Source organism: Stenella coeruleoalba (genome assembly GCF_951394435.1).
Source record: "Stenella coeruleoalba genome assembly, chromosome: 3".
NCBI lineage: Eukaryota > Metazoa > Chordata > Mammalia > Artiodactyla > Delphinidae > Stenella > Stenella coeruleoalba.
Genome location: NC_137148.1, coordinates 57,374,591 through 57,385,173, shown reverse-complemented (window position 1 = coordinate 57,385,173; position 10,583 = coordinate 57,374,591).

Here is a 10,583-nt window from a genome sequence, read left to right as displayed (position 1 = left end):
GGTTAGCTGGCTCCCACACTTCACTACTGAGCTTGAACAAACCTAAGAATCATTTACTCAGCACTCAACCTGGCCTTTGTCAATAGAGCCAGTAGGCAAGAAAGGGGAAATGTGCAGTCCTCCTTGGTTTATGGTTTATGGTCTAATTAATGTCCATGAATTGTTTTCACCTCTCAGTTGGACTTGATTCTGCTTCAGTAAGAGCTAAAATATATATTTTATATTATGTTTATTTCTTAAGAGCCCCATTCTGACCCACACAAGAGGTATTGGAGATCACTGAGTATAAATGTTCCTGTACTTTTTTTTTCCGGTACGCAGGCCTCTTACTGTTGTGGCCTCTCCAGTTGCGGAGCACAGGCTCTGGACGCACAGGCTCAGCGGCCATGGCTCACAGGCCTAGGCGCTCCGCGGCATGTGGGATCTTCCCGGACTGGGGCACGAACTCGTGTCCCCTGCATCAGCAGGCGGACTCTCAACCACTGTGCCACCAGGGAAGCCCTCCTGTGCTTTTAGTTGCTTCATTTTCTGGCCCCTTGACTGATAGCCACAATGGATTTTTTTTTTCTTTTATGTTTCTAAACCTTCTTAAACTCTTCTTCTAGCATCCCCACCTTTATAAAGTTAACATCTATACTTCATCTAGCTCTTAGTTTAAGTGTCTAAGGAAAGCTTTCTCTGACATCCCCAACACCATTAAGTTACATCCATCATACTCATTTCTTTTAAAGGAATGAGCTATTTTTTTAATCAATTTTATTTTACTATAAATTTATTTATTTTTGGCTGTGTTAGATCTTCATTGCTGCACGCATGCTTTCTGTAGTTGCAGTGAGCGGGGGCTACTCTTCGTTGTGGTGTGCTGGCTTCTCATTGCGGTGGCTTCTCTTGTTGCGGGGCACAGTCTGTAGGCACGCAGGCTTCAGTAGTTGTGGTTCCCGGGCTCTAGAGAGCAGGCTCAGTAGCTGTGGCGCACAGGCTTAGTTGCTCCACAGCATGTGGGATCTCCCTGGACCAGGGCTCAAACCCATGTCCCCTTCATTGGTAGGCAGATTCTTAACCACAGTGCCACTAGGGGAGTCCCCATCATACTCATTTTAGTTGTGGTATTTTATTAAATGGAAAAGGAGAGGTTGATAATTTTGTTGAGTTGATGGAGAATTGAGAATTGTTGAACTAGGAGTCTTCATAACAATTTTCTACTGGGTTAATATTGAGTGTTGGCTCCTTGATTGTTGAATTCTCACAGAAATCTTATGAGATAGGTACTTTCCATATTAGTGGTGAGGGAACTGAGGCTTAGAGAGTTAAAGGTGTGAAAATAGACACACTCAATCTCATCTTCCCTCCACCAAGTCTATCCATCTATATGCATCAGAACCTATAGATATTGCCTTCCCTCCTGTTACACATGAAAGAAATAGTCTCTCTACTTGTTTATTTCATTCAGGACCTTGGTTCTTCTGTTGTTGTTTCCCTCCTATATCTCTTTTCCCCTTTTCAACTAGATCATTCTGCCAGTGCACTGAATATGCCTTAGTATCAGGTATCTTAAAAGAGAGCAAAACAAAAAAAATTTTGACTTCTATTCCCCTCCAGCCACTACTTAATTTTTGCACTCCTCTTTATAGCAAAATTTCTCCCCAAATTGTCTAAACCTCCATCTTGGCAAATCCAAAGACAAATTCTTAGTTCTCATTTTAGGCAGTATTTGACATACTTGGCCCTTCCACATTTTTGAAACATTTTCTTCTCTAAGTTTCCAGAATATCTCACCTCCTGGTTTCCTTTTACTTTACTGGCATCTCTTCAGTCTACTTTGCTTTATCTTCTTCCTCCAACTTCTAAATATTAGAGATGCTCACATCTTCGTCCTATGTTCTTTTCAATCTGTATTCTCCCTAAATGGTTTCATCCTATCCCATGACTGTAAATATTATCTTCATTTTGATAAGTCCCCAAATTATAATTCCAACTTTTTTTTTTTTTTTTTTTTTTGGTGGTACGCGGGCCTCTCACTGCCGTGGCCTCTCCTGCTGCAGAGCACAGGCTCCAGACGCGCAGGCTCAGCGGCCGTGGCTCACGGGCCCAGCCGCTCCACGGCATGTGGGATCCTCCCGGACCGGGGCACGAACCCACATCCCCTGCATCGGCAGGCGGACTCCCAACCACTGCGCCACCAGGGAAGCCCTATAATTCCAACTTTTTGAACATCAGACTGAATATACTTTTTACATTATTACAGAAAACTTCAGGTACATAAAAATAAAAATAATATAACGAACCTCCATAGGTTCGTCACCCAAGCATCAACAATTATTAATATGTAGACTCATTATTCTTAATATGGTAGGGTGATTATTTTTCATTTTTGATGTTGACATATTTGCAGACCTTTATTCCATATATACTTTAGATTTCAATTATTTAAAATTTTTAAATTGGGATTGATTGTGTAGATTAATTTGGGAAGCTTATTTATCTTTACTCATTATTGTATGAGTCTGCATTCAGTTGCAGGAAATAGATCTGGCTATTTTAAATATATAGGGATTTAATATGGGGAATTGGTGTTTAGAAACTTGTTTAAAGGGCTGGAGGAGTGGGCTGTCAGAAATGAGTCCCAGGATAATACTGCCAAACTGGGCAGTTAAGGGAGCTACTACCACTGTCTCCACCCATCAGGATGATGGAGAATCAAGACCCCACAACGGGAGTTATTGATGTTAAGAACACGCTACGGTAGCTACAATTCAAGAATAAACAAGTACTCAAAGCAAATGACTGCTTTAGAAAGCTGTTGCAAAAAAAAAAAGAAAAACCAGGCAGAACTAGAGCGTTTAGGGATGCACACGCTTAGGTGATGAAAAGGAGATTGTCAGAAACATCAGGATAGTAGCTATTCTTGGGAGGAGAAGAAGGGTTATAATTGGGAGGAGACACATGGAACATTGCTAGGGTGGTGAGCAAGGGTCTCTCTATTCTGACCTGTTAGTGGTATGCAGTTTTCTGTATTTTCTATACTTAACAATAAAAGTTTTTTAAAAGGACATAACACAACATATATAATACAAAGTTATGTGCATATTTAAGGTCATATTTCAACACTAGAGTGGTGTGGTGTAAAGAGAAATGTATATTTGGGCTTTGTCCCAGGTTTCTGGGCCACAGCTCCTAACACCCTTAGAGTGTTAAAAGTGTCTTCTGTATGCTAATGAGATGACTAGTGTGCTGTGGCCCCTGAAGATAGCTTCAGGTTGGGTCAGGTTGCCACAAAAGATCAAGACAGGGTTAAAGGGTTGAGGGTTGTAACTTTCAGTCCCATCCCTCCCCCTTCCCCACCCCTCCCCCTGCCCCCAAACCTCCAGGGAGGGGAGAGGGCATAGAGGTTGAGTTTAATCGCTGATGGCCTGGCCGATATTTTACTCAATCATGCGTTTGTAATGAAACCTCTATAAAAACTCCTAAACAAGAGGGTTTGGAGAGCTTCCAGCCTGGTGAACACATCCAGGTGCTGGGAGGGTAACACAGCTAAGAGAGAGCATAGAGACTCCAGAAATCACCCTTCCGCATACCATGCCCTATGCATCTCTTACATTCGGCTGTTCCTGGGTAGTAAGTATCCTTTATAATAAACCAGCAATCATAGGTAAAGTATTTTCCTGAGTTGTGTGAACCACTCTAGCAAATTTCTAGACTTGAGGGTCATGGGAACCCCCGATTTACAGCCAGTTGGTCAGAAGTAAGGGTGGCCAAGGACTTGGAACTGGCCTCTGAAGTGGGGGCAGTTCTGTGGGACTGATCCCCTTTAACCAGTGGCATTTAATGCTAACTCCAGGTAGATAGTGTCTTCATCAAATTGAATTATTGGACACCCAGTTGGTATCCAGAGAATCAGAGAATTGGATATTGGTGTAAAAAACAAAACAAAACCAACCACTCGAACAGGTACCTTTTGGGGGAGGAGAAAAGGAGTGAAGATCAGAGAAGAAGAATACATGAGATGCCTGGCATGGATTGAAGATGACTGTGCTAACAGTGGCTAATGTCTATATAGCTTTTACATTAGACATTGTTCTTAGTGCTTTACGTATATTAATCCATTGGATCCTATGAAGTAGGTACTATTACTCCCATTTTACAGAAACAGAAAACTGAGACACAGAAAATGTTAAGTAATTTACCGAAGGCCACAGTGCCGTAAGTGGCAAGGGTGAAATATGAACACAGGCAGGCAGCTCCACAATCTGTGCCCATATCTATTATACCGTGCTACTGACTACTAGGGAATATGATTATCTCAACTCTGTACCTGATACCCAACAAAAGTATATTCAATTGCACACTCATTATCTCTACCTAGATGACTAACAGACTTCCCAAATATACCACATCTAAGCCAGAACAATATTTCCCATCCACTATTAAATCAACACAAAGAGTCAACTCTCGGGCTTTCCCGGTGGCGCAGCGGTTGAGAGTCCGCCTGCCGATGCAGGGGACACGGGTTCGTGCCCCGATCTGGGAAGATCCCACATGCCGCAGAGCAGCTGGGCCCGTGAGCCATGGCCGTTGAGCCTGCGTGTCCGGAGCCTGTGCTCCGCAACGGGAGAGGCCACAACACAACAGTGAGAGGCCCATGTACCGCAAAAAAAAAAAAAAGAGTCAACTCTCCTTTTTTCCTATAACCTCCCATATCAAATCCATCAGCAAATGTTATCGGTCCTACCTCCAAAATATATCCCAACTTTGACCACAGACCATATTTACTGTTTCCAGCCTAATCCAAGCCACCATCACTCTCCTGGGCTACTACTATAACAGCCTCCCAACTTGCCTCGCTGTCCCCACTTTGCCACCTGCAGCTCATGCTCCACACAGCAGACAGTTTTTTTTACAAAGTAGATATTATTCCCCTGCTTATAGCATTCTGATGGCTGCCCATTGCATTCAGAAGAAAATCTAGACTCTACTATGACCTTCAAAACCACACATAACCTGCCCTTAACTACTTCTCATATTTTATATCCTATTACTCTTCTTAAAGCATCTTCCATATTTAGGCTACTCAGAGTACACAACAACAACAAAAAGTTTCCTTGACCTTCATTTTTATTTTGGAAAATAAAATAATAGGGTCAAAATATTAGGAATGATGAGTTTATCTCAGTCTCGGGGAAGTAGTCATGTAAAGTAACATTTGAACTGACCACTCCCCAACCTCAGTTGTCATCAACTTCCTTAGTCGTAAGTTTGAGGTAGTTTGTTATATATTATTATTGTGGCACTAGTGGACAAATACAATGGCAACAATTAGTGCTCTATGCTGTTGTGATATTGTGGTTTATAATAAATGTAAATTTGGTCTCAGTAGTCAATTCTGGCACAGAGCTCCTAAAACCCTTGGATTTTCCTAAGTGATAAGAGCAATTAGTGTCTTTTGATTTTCATAACAAACCCCTTTCAACCATACCTGAGTTTATGTTAATGAGATAACTTTTGGAAGAAGTTCGTTGGGGGGGGTGAGGGGTTATTGCCAGGGGAACCAACCTTGATTAGAGGGTTGTAATTTAGCCCCACCCTCTAAGGAGGGGAGGGGCTGGAGATTGAGTTCAGTCACCAGTAGCTGATGATGTAACCAATCATGCCTATGTAATAAAGCCTCTATAAAAAACCCAAAAGGAGAGTTTGGAGAGCTTCCCGGTTGGTGAATACATGGAGGTGTGGGGAGAGTGGCACACCCAGAGAGGGCATGGATGCTCCACACCCCTTCCCACATACCTTTCCCTATACATCTCTTCCACCTGGCTGTTCCTGTTTGTATGTCCTTTTATAATAAACCGGTGATCTAGTAAGTAAATTATTCTCCTAAGTTCTGTGAGTTACTCTAGCAAATTAATCAAACCTGGTAGCCTCCAATCAATAGCCAGTAGCTCAGAAGAGCAGGTAACAACTTGGACTTGTAATTGGCATCTAAAAGGGGCGGGCAGTCTTGGAGGACTGAGCTCTTAACCAGTGGGATCTGACAGTAGTGTCAGAATTGAGTTACATTGTAGGACACCTGATCATTGTCCGCTGAGAATTGAGGAATTGCTTGGTAGTGATGGAAAACACACTGGAGCTGTCCATCCTGTTCCCTTACTGTTAGCTCTCAGTTTGGCCACATGTAATCCATTTTGAGTTTATTTGTGTGTATGGTATTAGGGAGTGTTCTAATTTCATTCTTTTACATGTAGCTGTTCAATTTTCCCAGCACCACTTATTGAAGAGACTGTCTTTTTCTCCATTGTATATCCTTGCCTCCTTTGTCATAGATTAGTTGATCATAGGTGCGTGGGTTTATCTCTGGGCTTTCTATCCTGTTCCATTGATCGATGTTTCTGTTTTTGTGCCAGTACCATATTGTCTTGATTACTATAGCTTTGTAGTATAGTCTGAAGTCAGGGAGTCTGATTCCTCCAGCTCCATTTTTTTCCCTCAAGACTGCTTTGGCTATTCGGGGTCTTTTGTGTCTCCATACAGATTTTAAGATTTTTTGTTCTAGTTCTGTAAAAAATGCCATTGGTAATTTGATAGGATAGCATTGAATCTGTAGATTGCTTTGGGTAGTATAGTCATTTTCACAATATTGATTCTTCCAATTGAAGAACATGGTATATCTCTCCATCTGTTTGTTTCATCTTTAATTTCTTTCAACAGTGTCTTATAGTTTTCTGCATACAGGTCTTTTGTCTCCCTAGGTAGGTTTATTCCTAGGTATTTTATTCCTTTTGTTGCAGTGGTAAATGGGAGTGTTTCCTTAATTTCTCTTTCAGATTTTCATCATTAGTGTATAGGAATGCAAGAGATTTCTGTGCATTAATTTTTGTATCCTGCAACTTTACCAAATTCATTGATTCACTCTAGTAATTTTCTGGTGGCATCTTTAGGATTCTCTATGTATAGTATCATGTCATCTGCAAACAGTGACAGTTTTACTTCTTCTTTTCCAATTTGTATTCCTTTTATTTCTTTTTCTTCTCTGATTGCTGTGGCTAGGACTTCCAAAACTATGTTGAATAATAGTGACGAGAGTGGACATCCTTGTCTTGTTCCTGATCTTAGAGGAAATGCTTTCTGTTTTTCACCATTGAGAATGATGTTTGCTGTGGGTTTGTCATATATGATCTTTATTTTGTTGAGGTAGGTTCCCTCTATGCCCACTTTCTGGAGAGTTTTTATCATAAATGGGTGTTGAATTTTGTCAAAAGCTTTTTCTGCATCTACTGAGATCATATGGTTTTTATTCTTCAGTTTGTTAATATGGTGTATCACATTGATTGATTTGTGTATATCGAAGAATCCTTGCATCCCTGGGATAAATCCCACTTGATCATGGTGTATGATCCTTTTAATGTGTTGTTGGATTCTGTTTGCTAGTGTTTTGTTGAAGATTTTTGCGTCTATATTCATGCATGATGTTGGTCTGTAATTTTCTTTTTTTGTAGTATCTTTGTATGGTTTGGATATCAGGGTGATGGTGACTTCATAGCATGTGTTTGGGAGTGTTCCTTCCTCTGCAATTCTTTGGAAGGCTTGAGAAGGATGGGTGTTAGCTCTTCTCTAAATGTTTGATAGAATTCACCTGTGAAGCCATCTGGTCCTGGACTTTTGTTTGTTGGAAGATTTTTAATCACAGTTTCAATTTCATTACTTGTGATTGGTCTGTTCATATTTTCTATTTCTTCCTGGTTCAGTCTTGGAAGGTTATACCTTTCTAAGAATTTGTCCATTTCTTCCAGGTTGTCCATTTTATTGGCATAGAGCTGCTTGTAGTAGTTTCTTAGGATACTTTGTATTTCTGCAGTGTCTGTTGTAACTTCTTTTTCATTTCTAATTTTATTGATTTGAATCCTCTCCCTCTTTTTCTTGATGAGTCTGGCTAATGGTTGATCAATTTTATCTTCTCAAAGAACCAGCTTTTAGTTTTATTGATCTTTGCTATTGTTTTCTTTGTTTCTATTTCACTTATTTCTGCTCTGATCTTTATGATTTCTTTCCTTCTGCTAACTTTGGGTTTTGTTTGCTCTTCTTTCTCCAGTTCCTTTAGGTGTAAGGTTAGATTATTTATTTGAGACTTTTCTTGTTTCTTGAGGTAGGCTTGTATAGCTATAAACTTCCCTCTTAGAACTGCTTTTGCTGCCTCCCATAAGTTTTGGATCGTCGTGTTTTCATTATCATTTGTCTCTAGGTATTTTTTGATTTCCTCTTTGATTTTTTCAGTGATCTCTTGGTTATTTAGTAACGTATTGTTTAGCCTCCATGTGTTTGTGTTTTTTACATTTTTTACCCTGTAATTCATTTCTAATCTCATAGCATTGTGGTCAGAAAAGATGCTTGATATGATTTCAATTTTCTTCAGTTACTGAGGCTTGATTTGTGATTTATTTATTTTTAAATTTATTTTAAATATATTAAGTTATTTTTAAATTTATGGTTAGTACTTTTTTCTTCCTAAGAATTTTACTCACCCCATACTCTCCTTTGTTTCTTGCAGTTTTTGCTTTCACAGTTAGCTCTATGACCCATCTCTAATTTTTAGCTATGATGTAAGGTAGAGATCAAGGTTGAGGTTGGGTTTTTTTTGTCTGTTTGTTTTTTTCCTCACATGGATTCTAGAAAGACCCTTGGTAAAAGACCAGAAAGAAAAGTTTTGAATTGGACTCTGGGCCTAGCTCAGCAGAAACAAGTAGTTGAGGTCTCTCTGCATAAGGATTATATAACGTAAATTAGTAAAATAAAGTGGATCATTATACCTTAGAAGGTTCTACTAAACCTGACACAGTGGTATTAAAATGGTAGGCGGAGCAGTCATAATTCTTTTGGCTTTTCTAGATCCTCTCTCTCATAGGATTTTATTGATTCATTTGCAAAAATAAGATCATTAAATCAAAATCTAAAATAATACCAAGGTCTAGCCTGTAGCACTGCTTTAGGAAAAAGAAAAAGCACCTATAGAATAATATATATATTTTATGCTATAAAATGTAACTCAGGAGGTAGAGAGTAATAGTTTTCAGTCTCCTGTAGTTTTACAGAATTCAAAATTTAAATGTTAAACTCCCTCATTATTTTCTTTCGGCATACAGTCTGTTTTGAGCTGAGATCTGCTGAACACATGAAGAGAATGACATTTGCATTAAAATCTAGTTAAATTATAACCATGGTCTGTGCTTTTAAGTATAATGGCTGATTTTCAGACTTGGTACATCACTGTTGTTTCAAACAAAACAACAAAACTAGGATCAAAATGAAGCCCTACCCACTAGATGACTTAACATATAAGATGTAACCTAAACAAAAATTGCCCTGTTGCCTGTTTAGCAAAATCTCAATTATGAGACTTCTTCCCACCTTCTCAACAGCTGTTGAAGATACAGGCACTTGCAATATGGTCATATGGCCTTTTGTTCTTTTGTCTTTTTTTTCTTCTTCTGATGCTGTACGGGCTTATTTTTTCAAATACCTTTTTAGGCTCTCCTTCTCTCCTGGTCCTTAGACTTTCTACAGGACTACCTGCTTTTTCTGTCTCTTCTCCAGAGAGTCCAGTCATTTTCTGAGCCTCTACAATCGAGTCTCTGCTGACTTTTGAATTTGTATCACACACCCTGGCCCCTTGTTCCCAAGTCCATATCTTCAGATGTCTCCTGAATCCATTTGGATGTCCTCAAGGGCAGTGTATCTCAACGTAAATCATCCTAGTGAATTAAATCTCCTTAACCATCCTGTTTTTTTACTACCAGTTACTAAGGCTGATAAAATGATATACTACAGGCTGTGGCTTCACCTCTTATTAGCTGGTCTGCTGTTCCATGATTTCTGTCCACAGAGAAATGGACAATGTTAACTGATTGTGCACCCAGAGAATTTTAAACCATCTTTTGTTGTATCTTTGCCTTATGAATTTCAATGTATTTATTTTATTTTTTAATTTTTAAAAACTTTTTGAGAGGAAAGAATTTGGGAGTAAGGTTGTTGAAAATCAAGAATTCACTAAAGTTCAGATTACTGAGTACAGGACTATTAAATGGAATACTCATGAGGAATACGGAATGGCTTTAGTACTAGTGAATGCACTGATTAGAACCTTACAAGCAAATTCCAAAATATATTAGCCAATATACTATAGTCCAATTAAAATATATATTTGTATTTGCATACTTTGTAATAAAATTGTCAAAATCAGTTTCACCTTCTGTTTATCTGTCATAAATTAGCAATAGACATTTGTCATGGAGGTCAGAGTAGTATTTCATAAGTATAGATTCATGTTTATTGCTTTTCAGTGTGTAGTACCTTAATGATACATACTTCATCATAAGTGAGCTGATAATAACAGAATGTCACCTAATTAATTTATGAATATTTACATATATGGCAAACATTGTGAAGGTGCCAGCATAAAGGAAATAAAATACATTCTTTCAGATAAATAATAATTCACAATTTAACCAAGAAATTGCAAGTGGCACCAAAAATACTGCTTCAGGATTAGTGTCTGAGATTCAAAACAGTACCCAGCAAGAACTGTAACAGTTTCTCTG